The sequence below is a fragment of the Sebastes fasciatus genome, chromosome 2 (genome assembly GCF_043250625.1).
Source record: "Sebastes fasciatus isolate fSebFas1 chromosome 2, fSebFas1.pri, whole genome shotgun sequence".
NCBI lineage: Eukaryota > Metazoa > Chordata > Actinopteri > Perciformes > Sebastidae > Sebastes > Sebastes fasciatus.
In genome coordinates, this window is record NC_133796.1 from 42,183,442 (window position 1) to 42,202,832 (window position 19,391).

The 19,391-nt window shown below is 42.5% G+C and overlaps 1 protein-coding gene and 2 long non-coding RNA genes across 11 annotated transcripts in view; 1 reads left to right on the forward strand and 2 right to left on the reverse strand.

Annotated features, from left to right (window-relative positions):
• The window catches only part of nav2a (neuron navigator 2a), a 190,079-nt gene that overhangs the window by 109,396 nt on the left and 61,292 nt on the right, over positions 1-19,391 (forward strand). The window lies entirely within an intron of this gene.
• LOC141761517 (uncharacterized) overlaps positions 1-19,391 on the reverse strand; it is a 161,441-nt gene that overhangs the window by 68,945 nt on the left and 73,105 nt on the right. The gene's annotated exons all lie outside the window — the stretch shown is intronic.
• On the reverse strand, positions 1,063-4,178 carry LOC141761515 (uncharacterized). Its single transcript, XR_012592591.1, has 3 exons — positions 4,040-4,178; positions 2,028-2,096; positions 1,063-1,141 (listed from the first exon to the last, which is right to left on the reverse strand). It is a non-coding gene; the product is annotated as an uncharacterized LOC141761515 (long non-coding RNA).

The window sequence follows — 19,391 nt, forward strand, 5'->3', positions numbered from 1 at the left end:
ATCACATTTTTTATCTGTTCGAAATGTACCTTAAAGGGAGATTTTTCAAGTAGTTAATACTCTTATCAACATGGGAGTGGACAAATATGCTGCTTTATGCAAATATATATATACATATATATATATATAAATGTATATATATATATGTATATATATATTAATGGAAATCAATTAACAACATAAAACAATTCCAAATATTTTCATTCAATTATATTATATAAAGTGGGCATGTCTGTAAAGGGGAGACTCGTGGGTACCCATAGAACCCATTTTCATTCACATATCTGGAGGTCAGAGGTCAAGGGACCCCTTTGAAAATGTAGCATAAGTTTGAAGCATTATCTAGCCTTCTTTGCAACAAGCTAGTATAACATGGTACCAAGTATACTTTCATCAGGTTTTCTAGTTTCATATGATACGAGTAGCTTCACTCTAGCTATAAAACTGAGACTGTTACCGTTATCGCGTTAACTTTGACAACCTTCATTAAAGTGCATATCATCTCGTCAGCTGAGTTAGTGACTGATGTGACAGCTGAAACTGATAAGTGCTCCTGTTGGAACTAAAAAAACTAGTTTTACCAACTGTCAAATGTATGTAAATGAGTGGGTGGAAGCCAGCAGAGGATCATGGGACAACAGGAGCTGCGGGGCTGAGTAAATAGGCCGAGGCAATAGAGACGAGGAACTCTGTGTATGTGTGAATGTGCGTGCGAGCATGCTTATCCTTGTCGTTTATCTCTGCGGCAGGAGAAAGAGGAAGCAATCTATAACCGTCTGTCTTCTGATTTGAATTCTCTTTGTTAAAGCAGACAAAGGAGATGTCTCTGTGGCGTGAAACCGCTGTAGCGGCGAGTGTTAGAGACCCCCCTTCTTTTTTTGCTGAGGCGTTAAAGATATTCTCTTCTCTTTATCAAATGAGAATGTGACACGAAGAAGAGAAGAGAGCAGCACATAAATGACTCAGTTTGAGGCTGATGATTGATGCTTTCACATGAGAAAGAGGTGGCAGGGTGATAAAGGATCCGACTAATGTTTTACACATTTATGCAAATGGTTTATTTCCCTCTTCTCTACATTCTTCTTGCTGGTACAGTCAGTCCCGGCAGGATCAGGACTCTTTCAGAAGAAGTTAATGGCTGCTGTTGATACATGTAAGATAATCAATTACAGAAAATAGTCTTAATTTGGTTTGGTCAACGCGTAGTACTGACAAATGTGAAAAATGAACGCACAAACTCAAGGTGATAGACCTACAATGGCGTATTACGGCCATTAGGTAAAAAGGTAGGTAAAAAATAATAATTACGGGGTGGGGGGGTGGGGTAATCAGAGAAAAAAAAATTCTCAGATCAAAGTGGTAAATTTACAAAAAAAACTTTGAATTTTCTCTGAGATCATAAAGTCATTCATTTGCAAGAAAAAAACTCACAAATTCTCTGAGATTAAATTCACAAATCTCCGAGAAAAAAACTAATATTGTTGTTATATCACTTCACTTTGTAAGGTTGGATCAACCTCACTAAACCACAGACGCCACCATTAAACACTGCGGTAACATGAGCTCCTGAGTGCAAAATATATTAATTATGTTAGTATTTATTTATGTTCGTAAAAGAACACCGAAAGAACATGAAAGAAAATGTGTCTAAGTATCTTTCAGGACCTTTGCCTCGCTCAAAGGACATCCTTAACATAGGAACACTACTTAGGTACAACGAAATTCAGACAATGGTTGGTGTGACCATGGTTTTGCACAATTTTGGAATTGTTTTTGCAAATTTATGACTTAATAATCTTAGAGAATATTCAAATTGTTTTCCTGTTAATTTGTGAATTCTTTCTCGTAAATTTACCACTTTAATCTCAAGAATATCCAAGGATTTTTTTTCTCGTAAATTTACGACTTAATCTAAAAAATTGTGAGTTTTAATCGGAATACCCCCCCCCCCCCCCCCCCATATTTTTATATGCTGTATGCTGTCGTATAAACCAAATCATGTGACTTAAACTCAAAAGTACACTTACTATTACAAGGAAGGTCATGTCAGGTAACGGCTGACACCCATCATTATCAAGAGGTCTGACGATTAGCACCTTGACACAAGAGCATTTAAATCAACATGAGAGACAGAATTACTTAATTTCATGAAATATACTTGACAAGACAGAGTATGCCAAAGACAGACACACTGCATCGGCAAAGAGGAACAGTGAAATAATTAACAGGGAACTAATGTTCTACTGGCTTCATGACATACTTCTTATAGTATGAACAGCTCATGTTCCACTGAAAGATACAGCTTCCATCAGCCCCTTTCATTGTCCTTCTCATTATCTTTTAATTGTAGATTTAGAAGATCTAAAGTACTTTGAGTTGCCTTGGTGTTTCAAAGGTACTGTACAAATAAACTTGAGTGAACTTGCCATGCCTTGCCTTTGTGGTGCTAATCCTTTAAACAACTAGTCTTTTAAGTCCATTAGCACCTCATATAAAAACCAACCCCGCTTCCTCATTTATCTCAACGAATGGCAAAATACAAAATGAATCCGGTTCAACTTTTACTGCAATGTGATTTGGTAACCTACTGCATCGGCCAATCATAGTAAAGCCCACATTCCTGCTAACTTTCTAATGTGAATTGTGTAATTCTACTGTGATAACTTTCTATAATTATAAAACCCCTTCTCCCAATATAAGCTATTGTACAGTAGGCCTACTAAGTATTGTACAGAGCTCCAGGCTCAGGCCCACCTCCTCCGTCAGACCCTTTCCGGTCCAGAGCTAGGAGAAGGAAGTGACGTCTGAAATTGTGACTATCATCAGGATACGATAACATGTGTTCATTAGTTTGAATAAGCCACTCAACCTCCACCAACAACACCAAGGCAAACAATATATCCTTAATATTTCCCTATCCACCGTATTCTTGGGGGTGTTACTGTAGAAATGATTGTGGCCGTAACTTCCGGTGAGGAGGCGGTAGCAGCAGTAAGCTAGTTAGTCCTATAGACTAACCATAGCGCCTAACTATAGCGGCTAACTATAGCGGCTAACCATAGCATATTGGCTAACCATAGAGGCTAACCATAGCATAGTGGCTAACCATAGAGGCTAACCATAGCATAGTGGCTAACCATAGAGGCTAACCATAGCATAGTGGCTAACCATAGAGGCTAACCATAGCATAATGGCTAACCATAGAGGCTAACCATAGAGGCTAACCATAGAGGCTAACCATAGCATAGTGGCTAACCATAGAGGCTAACCATAGCATAGTGGCTAACCATAGAGGCTAACCATAGCATAATGGCTAACCATAGAGGCTAACCATAGAGGCTAACCATAGCATAATGGCTAACCATAGCGGCTAACCATAGCATAGTGGCTAACCATAGAGGCTAACCATAGCATAATGGCTAACCATAGAGGCTAACCATAGAGGCTAACCATAGAGGCTAACCATAGCATAGTGGCTAACCATAGAGGCTAACCATAGCATAATGGCTAACCATAGAGGCTAACCATAGAGGCTAACCATAGCATAGTGGCTAACCATAGAGGCTAACCATAGCATAGTGGCTAACCATAGAGGCTAACCATAGCATAATGGCTAACCATAGAGGCTAACCATAGAGGCTAACCATAGCATAATGGCTAACCATAGCGGCTAACCATAGCATAGTGGCTAACCATAGCGGCTAACCATAGCGGCTAACCGCCAACAATGCTTCTTTTAAAAAGTAATTCACCTTCATTTCATAAAATCATGCATTATTTTTAACAGATATTTAACTAATATTAAATTAGCATTTTCTTAAATGATATTGCGGAGCTTGACAGCAGAGCCAGGAGATCATCAGATATGATTTCATGTGTAGGGAGGACTCAGCATTGTAGCGTTGCTTTAGTGACAGCCAGTTACTTTCACTGTTTTCTGTACAGTTTATAATGTAAGGCAGTTTATGGCACGGAGTGCAGGGCAGCATTAGACTAAAAACAGTTTAAGTACGGTTATCTGTGTGTAGAAAAACAAAACCTCGTTACTGTGGAAGTCCTGATCTGCCTCAGAGCTTTTCAGATTGTTCATGTCTTCACCGTCTGCAGCAGCGGAGTCAATAACGTAGCTAAATCTGCTAGTGTAGGTTATCTGAGGCCACTTCTTCAGGTCGTTCTCCATCCCTCTCAGATTATTTTGGATTCCCCTATTACATGGAATCACTGCATTACTGCTAGTACGATGGATATTGAAAATACTTCACGTGATCTTTGATTGTTTGAAGTGTGTGTGTGTGTGTGTGTGTGTGTGTGTTAGAAGCATCTTTGTTGGTTTAGAACATGTCATACCACTCACACACACATATTAGAGGCACACTTGCTGTAACACACACATGCCCTAAGCCCCAATATGTTCCCTCTCCTGTCTGGACTTGAGCAGGCTCCCTGTTGGCCTCAGGTAGAGGAAGAGAAAGGTCTTCCTCCCCAGCAACACCTGGCTCTCCACCTGCCTCACCCTCTCTACCTGTCTGTCTCTCTGTAACCCCCCCTCTACCTGCTCCCCTGGTTTCAAGCACAGTGAATGTTGTGGTTGGTTTGCCTCCAGGCTCTCACTGTAATAATAATCACTCCCCTCCCCCTGTTCCTGCTGTTTCATCAGCCAGCGATCTTGTTCCCCAAAGAACCAGGAGTCTATATCTATGATAATCACAGACACACGGGAACACAGCTTCTTCTGTGGACCCTCCCTACAGTTGTTGGACCCAGTCCTGCTCTCCTTGGAGACAACATGGACCTGACAGTGCTGATCACAGCTGCTGTTTCAGGACCTCTATGCAGTGTGTGGGGTATCCCATTCTGGTGTGTGTGTGTGTTGGGCCTCGGCTCCACTCTCCAGGAGTGTTTGGTTAATGATGGCAGAGGGGAGCAGGGTGAGTCAGTGTTGGGTTACCAAGACCAGTGGCACCAGGGTAAATGATGATCACACCTAAACCATCTGTGGTTGTCAGATTGTGCAGTTTGCCTGATTATATCCTGATATGTTTCCATCTGATTGCAACAAATAAGTTGTTTTTGCACAAAGCATGCAGTTCTGGAGTAGTTTAATAACAATGTTTTGGTCCTCAGACCTTCAGAAGGTCAAATTCAACAATTTGACTCAGTTTTTGATCTAATGCACGTAAGATAGGTAGAGTGAAGATACTGGCATCATATAAAACTAGATAACCTGAGGAATTGGTACCATTGGTGCCAACCATGTCATACTAGCTCATCACAAAGGAGGTTGAATAACGCTCCAATCTTACGCTACATTTTGGCGATGGAAAAACTGGCATGGCTATTTTTAAAGGGGTCCCTTGACGAGTCTCCCCTTTACAGACATGCCCACTTTATGATCATCACATGCAGTTTGAGGGCAAGTCATAGTCAAGTCAGCACACTGACACACTGACAGCTGTTGTTGCCTGTTGGGCTGCAGTTTGCCATGTTATGATTGGAGCACATTGTTTTATGCTAAATGCAGTACCTGTGAGGGTTTCTGGACAATATCTATCATTGTTTTGTGTTGTTGATTGATTTACAATAATAAATATATACACACATTTGCATAAAGCAGCATATTTGTCCACTCCCATGTTGATAAGAGTATGAAATACTTAACACATCTCCCTTTAAGGTCCTTTTTGAAGAGATAAAAACTGTGTGATTAATTTGTGATTAATCGGGATTACCTATGGACAATTATGCGATTAATGGCGATTAAATATTTTAAACAATTGACAGCCCAATAAACTACATAATCTGAAAGCTGTGGATCATTGAACATGTAATCATTTCGACTTGCCGTAAAGTCACACTACTTGATAGCTTGGTAATAGTAGCTGACACGGTTCGTCGAGTAATTCGATAACTAAAAATCATCTTTGTAAACTCTTTGCATCAAGGCTTTGTTAAATGTAATATGGCGCTCCTTGGTAAAGTAAAGGTATGTTCTATCTGATTACTTGATTAATCTATAGAATAATCGGTAGAATACTTGATTACTAAAATAATCGATAGCTGCAGCCCTACTCGGTAGTAATAGTTCAGTCACACCAGGACTCGCATGCTTGGACAAACTAGACACTGTATGACATTTGTAGCAGTGCTGTGCTTCTGTTTTACTTCTGGGTTGAGAGGCCAGTAGATGTCCATTTACTTCTTTGTATGCTGGCTATGTTGAACCTGGCTACAATGTTGGTAACAGACCATGATAACACCAGTGATGGTTCTCAATTTGCGTACTTCCGTACATACACTTGCTATTTTGAGTGCATACTGTAAGTGCGTTCACACTGAGGAGTAGGGCAAAATGCAGTGCATTCTAAGTACCCGGATGTTGTACTCAGAACGTTGAGTGTGGAACGCTGGACACTCGCCATCTTTTCTACATAGCGACCTATTTCAGACTTGTGAAAATGGCGTGTGAGGAAGCTGCAGCGGTTGCAATTGAAATGGCGAATACCGATCTATACAAATTTAAGTTATACATTCGTTTAACTAACTAACTAATACGTTTTTTTCACTACCACTATACTGTTGTCGGATAGAAGCCATTATTGGGTTAATTTATCCGTCTGAATTGTATTACAGTACAGTGTACTACGAGGAAGCATACTAACGGAAGTATACGATTTGAGACACAGCACAGTACACTGAAAGAGAAAAGTCTAAAAGACCAGAAAGTCCTGTTCACAGGTCAAATAGGAAAGTAGGAAATATATCTTCTCAAACTGAAACTGAACTCCAATCTTACTGGAGCTAAAAATGGGCTTTCAGTGATTTTTCACTACTTGCCGTGATGTCTTTAAGTCATAGTAGACTGATGCAATCGATTTGGTCTTTAAAAAGGAAAGCTTTCTGTAAATATAACCTCACATTGACTGAGAGGAGAATGTGTTAAACATTTGGTCCGAGATACCAAACAGCCACACCTATCCATTGTCTGCTCTCCCTTTATCTTCTGCACTTAAACACACACACACACACACACACACACAATTTTACTCACAACACACTTTAAGCAACCAAATACTATTCCTCAGATATCCAGACTCTCACACAGCCTTTGACTCTCCTAGAATACTAAATACTGTAAATGCCTCCCAGACATGTTCATACTGAAAGCAGAGTTCTGCTGCGTCCCAGTGGTGTGTGTGTGTGTGTGTGTGTGTGTGTGTGTGTGCGTGTGTGTGTGTGTGTGTGTGTGTGTGTGTATGTGTGTGATGAAGCCAGTCCAGTGAGGCGTTCTGGGGCACGCTGGAGCAGTCTGACCCGAAATCTGTAGCGGTTTAATTCAAGATGTACGGTCAAATATGTTCCCAAGTTGGGTTAATGGGATGCTCCCACACATGCTCACATAGACCAGCTGCTGCAGAACGCTCTTCTCTTCCAACTACACAGCAAAAACATCCGTTAGTCATTTTAGACAGGATTGCTTTTTTTTTTTTAAAGTGAAAACAATGTTCTTTTCAATACAAATCAATGAGAATTTTCTGTGAGGAAGCAGTGTTTCATTCAGCCTTGAGGGCAGGTCTCACCAGCTTTTAAAACGACAATGTTTTACAGTGAAATTAATGCATTCCAAAGGTATTGTCATGATCAGTGGATTTACTTGTGGAGGCGCAATTCTTTCCATCAAATTCAACTTCACTGAACTTGGACTCACATATTTGCACCGTTGACCTCGGCTCCACTCTCCAGGAGACGTCTTGACAGCGCTGACCTTTGATAGAACGACGAGCCAGAAAGTCCAAAATGGTAGAAGCTAAAGTAGCTTACAGCCCTCCTCTTCAAGGCACGGCACACATGCACCAAATTAACATGTGCATTCTATGTGAACAAAGGGGCAAAAATACATTTGCTTCCGGTGGCGAAGCACATTCACGTGGAGTTCAACTTTGGTGAACTTTCAGCGCGAATATCTCAGCAGGCGATGATCCCTCGCCTGCATTCGCACATGTGTAACCGTGCCTTCAGAGTATAAACTGTTCCACTAAAGAGGAATAGTTTGCAGACAGTTATAAAACCGGAGTCAATGATCTTTTGAATGAACTGTCTAGACTTATTGGCCCATTAAAAACTGAGCGAACGAGCTTGCTATAACTGACAATAATTGACAATTGAAATTGTTAGCAAGCTACTTCAGTAACTCTTCATTGAATGAAATGATGTACAATCCTGAGAATAAAATGCCTGGGGGAGTCTTGTCCTAGAGTACAGATTAGGGATGCAACCAATGATTATTTTCATTGTAGACTGTGTCGATTATTTTCTTGATTTGACAATTAGTTGTTTGATCTATAAAATGGCAGAAAGTTATAAAAAAAAATGATAAAGATGACATCCTCAAATGTCTCGTTTTGTCCACAACTCAAAGATTTACTGTCGTAGAGGAGGAAAGAAACCAGAAAATAGTCACATTTAAGAAGCTGGAATCAGACAGTTTGACATTTTGACATTTTTTCTTCAATAAATTCTTAAACCGGTTAATTGATTATCAAAATAGTTGACGATTAATGTAATAGTTGAGAACTCACCGATTGATCATTGCAGCTCTAGTACAGACTATCGCTTGATTTGGATTGGAACCACATTGGAATAATGTAACTGCACTGGCAGATTTTGTTTCATAAAAAAACAACAGTTGTAATTAGCTAAATTTACTTGGTAGGATGTAGATTTTGTTCTGGTGTAACCATATTTAGAAAAAAATTGCTTCCCACATACATGTGGAGGAGATGGCGGCGTTGGTTGGGGTTGAGCATCTCGGTTGATTTACGTGGAGAGAAAAGGAGAAAGAATCGACGAAAACTAAGGATTGTTATGAGGAAAGAGAAACAGAGAGACAATCCTAAGAGAAATGATGTTTCCGTTGCCATGGATACTGTATCAGCAGACCATCTTTCCGTCCTCTGGGCTTTTAACCTGCCTCGCCCTAGGAAACACACACACACACACACACACACACACACACACACACACACACACACTGCAGAGGGTGGGGCTCTCACTCAGGTAAATAAGGGTTTTTCTCCCACACGTTCTCTTTTTTATTTGCTGCTCTAACATCCACAGCTCTCTCTCGATCTTTGAACTCACTATTCTGTCATATTGTTTGTTTAAGCTTGTTTTTGTCCAGGTTATTTGCTGTATTATGATGTAGTAACGAGAGAAAAAAGCTTGACATGCGACAAAGTTTGCGGGCAGGATTCAAAACCAGGACGTGTTGATTGCAAAGTATATGAGCCTCAGCCAGCTGAACTAGCCACAGAGCCAGCAGCTTTTGAAGGGGAACACAGAGGTCAGAGGCTCACGTCTGGAATCTGAAGCAGGCCGTCAGGAGGAAACAATAAGAGTTTAGCAGGAGCAGAGCATGTTGGACTTTAATTGTTCTACAGTGAGTGGTTTGTGAAGCACTCAGCACAGGGTAAGTTTTAATCCTCCATACCTCCCCTGACTGATATTTTCCGTGAGTTTAGGTGTGGGTGGGAAGTCAGCAGGTTCGTGCAGGTTGGATAAAGTTGATTATCCACGTTTCAGCTGCAGGAAAAGTTCGGGGACAAAAGTCTGTATGCGAGAGATCATTGTACAGGTGAAGTGTTGTTTCCTGCTTCGGCATGTCAGCCTGTCGCACCTCCACCAATGCCATTTGGTCAGGTCAGGTCAGCTGCAGGGTCATCAGCTGGAAACCGCCATTCACTGATGTTTCGCCCCCTATACCAGTACATCTTCCGGCGGGGGTGACAGTTGCATATTGGGACGTCTCCCCGCCACCCCCTGCAGCTGCCTGTACATGGTTGTTGGCCCCAACTTCCTCCGGAAGCTGGCTTTCTCTGCCTCCTCTCCTAGCTCCTTCACAGCTTTCCGCAGGTTTGACCCCGTCATGCCAGCACCACGGAGCAGTTGGACTACTGCTTTGCTGACAAAGCCTCGGCATCCGACCTCCACCAGATAAATCTTAGCATTCTGCCGCCAGCTCTGAGTATTTGAGATGTTTCCTTTCGTGGGCTGCTGTCATGCCCTCTTCCCAGGGGATGGTAAGCTCAACTACGAGGACCCTTCTCTCCACTGCAGACCATGAGACGATGTCTGGCCGGAGAGTGGTTGTAGTGATCTCTCTCGGGAAGACCAGCTACTTTCTGAGGTCCACCAACATCTGCCACTCTTTGGTTTGCTGTTACCCTACATCTCTCCAGGGCCTAGGCCAGTTTGGCCAGGACTTGGTCAGGGTGCCACTTGAAGCGTCCCTGGGTCAGCGCCACCTTGCATCCTGATAAGATGTGCTGGAGACTTGCCTTGATGTTGCTACACAGCGGGCAGCCAACTTCACTTCCAAACCACTGGGTGAGATTCTGGGGGCATGGAAGGGTGTCGTAGGCATCCCTTACCAGGAAGCTAAGTCTGGCTTATGGTGTCCTCCAGATTTCTGCCCAGCTGATGTGCCTATTCACAGTAGCGTCTCATCGGGGACCCTGCCTTTATGTGGAAGCGCTCCTGCTCTAGCCTGGTGACTTCATCCACCACCATGGTCTTTTGCTGTTTCTTGGTGGCTTTTGACCAGAACTGTTGCGGTGTTCCCCAGACTGGCCTGGACTGACCCCGTCCAGTGTTGCAGACTAGAGATGGCATGGTCTACCTCAGCCTGCGCCTTCCACTTGCGACCTGTGCAGCTGGAGTCCTTCAGCTCCAGTACAAGGCATGCCATCTTTTGCTTGTACCTTAGACTGATGGATTTCATAGGGAGCTCCAACATGTTCCGACCGAAGAGGCCTGCGTCTGAAAAGCAGCGGGGCAAGCCCAACCACTTTGGGATGTAGTTGTTAGCGAGGCTGTCCATCCTGCTGACCTCTGATGAGGGAATCTCCCATATCTTTCATGGCCACATCACCCGATGGTATAGTGTGTGTTGGTAGCACCACACTTTGTATTTCCCAGGCAGATGGCTTTTCTCAATCTTTGCCAAGCCCTCCGCAAGTTGTTGCTTAGCTAGCTTCCCCATTTGTCTGGCAGATAAGTCTGCAGTGTACAGCCTCCCAAGGCTTTTGAGTGTTTTTTTCGGCCAGCCGTGGAATGGGCTCTCCTCCAGCGACAAAGATGGTCTTGTCTTGCAACACTCTCTTCCTTATCGACAGACTTCTTGATTTTGCAGCCTTGACCTTCATTCTTGCCCATGTGAGAGAGGTTTTAATGTCACAGACTCCTGATAATGTAACAGGCTACAGACCAACATATGATTTTGTCCTCTGAGCCCCAAATGGTATCATTCACATGGGAACATGTTTGTTTAATTTCTGATTCTAACCCTCTAAGTCACAGTTTTCCCCATTTTATTTCACCTTAAGTAGCTTTAAGGTTGGACAAATCCTCTTATTACTATCTGATATTATCATATAAATATTATTATATAATATCAGCTTATTCCAGCTCTTCATTGAAGCTATATGATGTTTATACTGAATGCAATATTTTAAACACATTTCCCCAAATTCAGCCTAACATATTATATATCTGTATAATGTATCTTTGTAAACTTTGGGATCTCTACAAGAGTTGATATTAGTTCGGTGGGTTGGAACTATGTTTGGGGTAGAAAAGGTTAATGTTGAGCTTAACAACTGTCCACACTGTCGGTAGTCAATCCATGTTTTCTATAATTAATTGGAAATCAGTGTGTTGTGTTTTTGTTTCCACACTTAAATAGTATGCAGTTTGGGGATGTCACCGTAAGGAAGTTTACATTTTTTAAATTAATAAACGTGACAACACCAGTGTTACCGATTACACCGGAAATTTTAAGATGATGGTCAATATCTGTAGAGCGCTGAGTTTGATCTTTAACGTTGGGCGGCTGGTCGTCTGGCCTCTCCGGTCGAGCTTTCGCTGCGTGGCCGCAGGTTTCCATGTGGCGCCGCTGCGCCACGCACACCGGCTGTGACCGCTCCGTCTTCACAGCTTCATACCAAAACTTTACAGATTGCCTTATTAACTTTATGGTTCCCTTATAGCTTTGGATTTAAATCCCAAATATTTTTGCTTTTCACTTTGACACCAAATCCTCCGCCATCGTCTTATCTGCCAATTCTCTATCGTCCTGTATGTGTGGAAATTGGACCACTGCTACCACTGTACGTAGCAAACACTTTCACTTTCAGTTTGTAGCATTCGTCCTCCGACTATGTATTGATAACACAGCGCTGATACGGAAAAAAAAATTAACCAAATGGGTTTTTATTTCAAGAAATAAAGCAGAACGATGGTGGGGGAGGTGGCCAAGTAATGTAATCGGTGTGTGCCCGAACAACGCGGCAAGCATAATGCAGTTTAATGATTTTGAAGACTTTACTGCATTTTTAGATACTGGTTCTTTATCAAAAAAGCTTTTATTTATTGCACATGTTTGCGCTGTGTGACTAGAAATTAAGTTCAGATGGAGAAGCAACTGAGAGCATCTGTGGGAGCAAAGCTCATAGTGGAAAAAAAACAAGTGGCTCAACGTTAACTCCTGAAAATGTTTTATTTCCTCATTTTATTATCTGGCCCCCAGGGATCCCATGATGCAGTTTGATAGCACACAGGTGTAGATGCAGGAGTTACAGCCTTGTGTTTCATTCTAGCACCGAGGCGACAATGGGCTGGTTGGTATGCGGTGTGTGTTTAAGTATGTCTGCACACACGTGAGAAATTCCACATTTCTCCGGTTAGTCTTTTAAATTCCGCTTTTCGAGCGGATGCAGCATAGCGGAGTCGTGTGCCTGTATCCGGTGATGCGTGTCACATGTGTGAAGAGTTTATTTTACCATGGATCCGGGTCAGTCGCTTGAATCCAAGGGAGTGTGTGTTTACACATCAAACAGAGAGAAAGAGACAAGTTAGAGGAAATCTGAGTGAAGAGAGGCAGCCAGAGGGATCGAAATGCTTTGATAGATTCTCAGAGTGCAGATAGCAAATGTTTTCCCAAAGACGGGAGACAATGGAGCCAGACACGGGAGAGAGACAGACATTCCTGAGTGTGTTGTCCAGTCCCATTCTGTCATTTCTCGTCAGTGCAGATACAGCTGTGTCATTTTCGTACCAGGCGGCTCCAGCCCAAATGTTGTGCTTCTTAAAGGGTAACTTTGGTATTTTTCAACCTGGACCTTATTTTCCCATGTGTTTGTGTCTAAGTGACTAACGGGGACAACAATTACTGAAATTGGTCCAGTATTGCAGGAGAACGCTGTAACCAGCAGTAGGGCTGGGCGATATGGAGATATTACATCATCCAAAATCTAAGACGATATCTAGTCATATCACAATATTGATTTAATATGTATATATTGCCCCAGGCCTAACTGGCAGCCGCGAAACGAGCTGCGATGGCAAGTGAGCAGCGTCAATGTAACGTTACGTTCACTAAAAGTTCTTGTTTTTGCCACTGATGGGCTCAGATTGTTATTATAGGTGTCTGACAGCATTATAGAAAGGACCCTACAGAGAAATAAAACCTTTTTCTTCTTTCTCTTGATCCGGTGATCTCCATAAAGAGGACCTGCTACCTATGGAGATATAAACGTCTCATTCTAAGCTAACGAAAACACAACGGTTCTTATTATCAGGTCATTATACACTAAAGAAAACATACTTAGTAATATTATATTCCATTTCTGCCAATAGATTTCCCAAAATGCTACACACTGTTCCTTTAAATGAAAAATAGCAGAGAAACATATTCATATCCCTCAAACTAAGCCATCAAAACATATTGTTTGATATTGGTACCAGAAGTCAGGTATTATATCGACATTTATATCAAAACATTTCAAAAGCTCAGATCATCAAGATATGATTCCACTGAAAACTTGATAAACAATCATGTTGTGTCCTTGCGCCGTGAGAAAAACGAGTTTTTCACGTTGTTCCGTTATGCAAACCATATGAACTAACAGGAATAAAGTGTTATGCATGTCTCTGATGGAGCTATGTTTGGATTGAAGTCTCAACACCAGCTCCTCTGTCCTGATGTTGTGTCTGTACAACCTCACCTGTGTCCCCCCCCCCCAACTTTGAGGTCTGTAAAGTCAGCGAGACAGTCAGAATCGTCCCCCGTCTGTCTGTCCGTCTGAGAGGACAGAGATTTGGTGTGTTACCAACCAGCTGCAGTGTGAGGACCAGTAGTCGCCCCTCAAACACAGGAAATCCCCTTACTTCTGCTTCACGGCTCTGTTGTGGCCGCATGTCTGTGTGTACATTTCTGCGGCACACATCCTGTGTGCATGTGCCAGTGTCGGACGGGTTTTTTCAGGAGGGGGGTTACAGTGCTGCCAGGCTAACCGCAGTCCCGAGGGACACGCACAAGAACAGTTAAACAAACACAACCACGGCCTTTTTCTCAGGACACTTCCAGACACTCCTATTGGCTGACCCACATGGGAGAGCTTTTTTTTCATTGCCCCCCCCCCCCCCCCCCCCCTTTCCTCCCCCGCTCTGCTCATCTCTTTGCAGGTTTGGCCTATGAACTCTGACCCTTTCGGGAAAGCAGAAAGCTTTCTAGAGGGACCCGGCAAGAGGCTTGATTTGGGTCACTTTTCCTTCTCCGCTGCTGTCCTCTCTGACCGGTTTACAGGCCTTTCAGCTTCTTTACTGAGTGAGACAATGAAGTCTTAGCTCGCTCACAAAGTTTGAACTGCACACAAATCCAATCATTTTCCATAGCTGTGAGCACCAAAAACAAAGTCCCATTCACCCCAACTGTATTGTGGTGAAGACCGAAATCTGAAAATCCCCAAACAATCTAAATGAGTGGATGCTGTAAGAGGTTAAAGGGCGGGTCCTTCTGCGTTCTTTTCTGTTTCTTTTTTCAAATGGAAACGTCCACTCAGCCGTTAACAAAAAGCAGTGACGTCAGTTACCAAAGTAAGCAAATCAATAAGGTTATGAATAATGTGAATGTTAGCACTACCTGAGTCAAAGTTAGCTGTGCTAAGTTTGGAGATAACTGGGAGGTTATATGTATACTTCTGCATTCTGAGAGGTCAAATGAATGTATTTTGTATATTTGTGAATGTAGTCTGGTGGCTTTGAAGAGAGCGATATACTGCCTTCCCTGTCAGAAAGGGCTGTCTGGTGGCGAATTAAAGCAGCTGTGGATGGGAGCAGAAGAAAAACGTATTTTAGCCACCTAAAAAAATCAATGGATATCAGTGTAAGTTTACACTATATTTAGAGTATCTTCATCGCTTTACCTCGCCGTCAGAAAGACATTTCCATTGTGAAACTGAAGCTGTTCTTGTCGCTCTCCTTGAAGCAACCAGACTACATTCGCAAAAACAGTAATTTTACCTCACAGAACGCGGGAGTATACATACAACCCCATTTCAAAAAATCTTTAAGTTATTTCCAAACTGAGCTCGGCTAACTTTGTGTCAGCTAGTGCTTGCATTCACATTATTCATAACCTTATTGATTAGCTTACTGTGGTAACCTACATTACTGCTTTTTACTAACGGCTCGTTTCCATTTGAAAAAAACGTAAAAGAACACAGATAACGCCCTTTCATAAAAACAGCAATTTGAACTCATAGAACACAGGAGTTGCTGGTCTACCGCTGCACTGATGGGTTAGCTTATTTGTGTTATTGTGTGACTTTGGTGTTTTAAAGGGTTAATGCAAATTCACCAAAGTCACACAATAACAAACAAAGTAATCGATCAAGCAGCAGTAGACCAGCAACTCCCGTCTTCTGTGAGGTCAAATTACTGTATTTGTCAAGGGAGTCTGGTGGCTTTGAAGAGAGCGTAGATAGATATAACGGCTTCAGTTGCTCGTCTAAAAGGGCTGTCTGATGATAATGTAAAGCGCTGAAAATATTCTAAATATAGGGTACACTTTATATTGATTTTTTTTAGGTGGGCTTTTCTTTTAGATGTCTAAAATGTGTTTTGCTACTGCCCCGATCCACATGTCTTTGCTCCTGTGCCGGTACTCCTGTTTGTTTCTCTAAACTGGGAAAGTGCCGACTGCCATCTAAGTTACTGTATGTACTACGCTGACCATAAGGATCTAAATTTATATATACTGTATATGCAGCAGCATCATCATGAAACCTACGTCAGGTCATGTGGGAAAACGTTTTTAGAAAGGCTTGGGAAAATAGCATTTTGATGCTAAAACATACGTACTTCGACTAAAATTAGATTATTCGGATTTGAATACATAAGAAACACCACTTCGTAATAATTATATAAAAAATATATTAAAATAAATAATGAACCTGCCTGCCCCTGAAGTGAATTTTTTTTTTTTTTTTTTTTTTGGTTTTGGTGAACGGACCCTTTTAAGAGGAAGAATAAGAAGCACCTTACCTCCCCCCCCTCAGTGTGATAATCTATTAGTCGTCGGCCTGCACTTGGCACCACTTCCTCCCAGGGCCAGCCAGCAGTTAACGTGTCCGTCTCCTGTGATTGGCCATAGAGGGCTCGGCGGTGGTTAACTGGCGGGTTGCTTTGCCAGCAGGAGGCTGTGGGCTGGGCCACGCCGCTTGGCCTGATCTCTAATTAGCACTGGCTTGTCAGTTAGTCAGGGTGGATCTGTCTGGGAAATTGCAGTCTTGCACACACAAACCATAGCTGGGAAGCACACAGGAAAGCAACAGTGGGGATGAGGATTGTCCTTGAGTTTCAGGGGGAGTTTGTCTGTGATCATGTGGCTTTGACTTGTGTTGCTGTTTGATTCTTGTTAGGCTGAAGCGGCTTATTTAGAGCTCGGGGTGTGTTTTTGTGTGCTCTATTAGTGGCGTGGCTGCAGCAGTGAAGTGGTTAACAGTCCCGGGGGAGGCTCATGTTTCCAGCAGTAGGGCAGGTCCTTCCCTCTTCTTCTCCCCCCCGGTTTCTGTCTCTGTTAGTCCAGAGAGAGACAAACAGTGCCCGAGGGATGAACCATCAGAGCAGCGAGCGACAAAGGAGCTCAATCTAGGAACGCTGCCAGGGCGAGAGACATTGAGAAAGCTCAGAAAGAGAGAGAGAGGCAGACAGAGAGACATTTGGCTGTGTGAACTCTCTCAGCGGCATGAAGTCATGAAGCTCTCTGTCCAGCTTGGCATTTTCCCGCAGCGCCCTGGTTCCCACGGCAACCCAGGCACCCTGACCAGGTAGATGCTATGTGTGTGTCGAGGAAACTTTGTCCTTATAGTAGGCTGAGCGGTTCAGTCGGTGTTCAGGAAGTGCTGAGATCTTTGTGGGTTTGTATATGTTTGTGTATTCATGCTGTCCACATATCTTTATTTTCTATCTGTGCATGTGTGTGTGGGACTTTCCCTTTGTGGCTTGATGGACGAGCTGAGACGGTTGTGGTCACTCTGAATCTCTCAGCACCCCTCGACTCGTGTGCTCCACGGATGCTTTCAACTCTTGAAATTCCCAGCGTCTCCGCTCTGCTGCTGTTTCAGTTATTCTGCCAGTAACTCCAGAGGGAAGCTGTGTTTACCCCCCCTCTCTCTCTGCTTGTCAGTTTGTTAGCAAGGTTGTTTAAAATGCCAGCTGATTAGATTTTGGGGGTGATCTGAATGTGGGATTGCACTCACCAATCTTTTGGTTTGATTTAGTTTTTGAATGCTATAATTCTGATGTTGTGTTCATGTGCTGCTGGGAAACATTCAGGACTTCCCGGCTGGCTGCTGAACAACACTGCATTGACTTGCTTGTCTGTAAATCTAACGTGACAGATGAATGATGAATGTGAAGTCGTATGAAGTGCTGGTATTTGAACTTCAGTTTTTTTTTTCGTAGAGTGAAATGTTTCTGTATCATCAGGTGTCAACAACTGTTGAGTATCAAAAGCTTGGTCGGATCCCGAGAGATATTTCCTCCTTTTTAGGAACTTTGACGCTGTATTTTATTTGGAAAAATAAAACGTTTGGCTGCTTGATCTTTCTAGAAGTATTTTGTTAAGTTAAAAAGCAGAAAACATGTTCATATTGCTCTACAGTAAGGTGTCGGAAAAAGTATTGTTTGGTATCAGTATCAATTAAACTAGATGTTAGGGGTGTGGGGAAAAATCTATGTAGCAAAGTATCGTGATATTTTGTGTGACAATATTGTATTGATTCACGGGCATCAAGTATTGATCTTTTATTATAAACTATTAACCTCTTAACAATTCGACTGGCCGCTATTCTGTCTTTAAGAGGTTGTAGCGGGCTCAGTCTTAGAGCTAGAAACATACTAGTGATACTAGAGCTAGTGAAAATACCTGTATCATATGAAACTAGAAAACCTAAAGAATCCATTGGTACCAAATGGTAAATGGACTTGCATTTATATAGCACTTTCTAGTCTTCCAACCACTCAAAGTGCTTTACATGTCAGCATTCACCCATTCACACACACATTCATACACTGATGGCAGATGCTGCCATGCAAGGTGCCAGGATCTGATCTAAATACTCATTCACACACCTCATGGAACCACCGACCTTCTGATAGGTGGACGACCTGCTCTATCCTCTGAGCCACAGTCGCCAACCATGTCATGTTAGCTTGTCGGGAAGAATGCTCTAATAACGCTCCAAAGTTACGCTTGGCATGGCCATTTTCCCTTGACCTCTGACCTCAAGCTATGTGAATGAAAACTCGGAGATGAACAGAGAGAAAACTGTATCTTATTATATAAAACACATGTTAACAAACTGCATCATCTGCAGTTGAAAAAAGGGAATGATTTGCAATATGTCGCAATATATCTTATTGCAATACTCAGCATATTGCAAAATGTTTAAAAACGCATTAAGATCTTATCGTGACTTAAGTATTGTGGGGCCTCTGGTGATTCACACCCCAACAACATATCGTAAAATATCAAGCAAAAAGGTCAAAAGTTCTGTTTCCAGCTGCTGAGATGTGAGGATGTGAGGATGAGTTGCTTCCTCTGTTCCACATCGTTGTATCACTGAATATCTTTTTGTGTTGGACAGTAAAACTATTGTCTTCAACAATTTAAAGACATCATTTTGGGCTCAGGGAGCTTGTGATGGGATTCTTATAGACTAATCGGTTTACTTGCAAAAAACAGTCAACAGATTAATAATCAATAATGAAAGTAATCTTTAACTGCAGCCCTGTTTAATGTGGTATAGTGAAGAGACGTGTGTGTCATGGTGATTACTGTTTCACTACTGTCATACAAAGACCTGCTTGACATTGTTGTTAATGTGTCATTAGTCTTAAGTGAACGGACCCCCGACGACTGTGTGTGTGTGTGTGTGTGTGTGTGTGTGTGTGTGTGTGTGTCAGTCCTCTGGTGCAGCCAGCCCTGCACTGGCCGTGACCATCAGCCTCCCTCTGGTCCTTTCAGAGTCATGTTTGCCAACTGGCCGAGC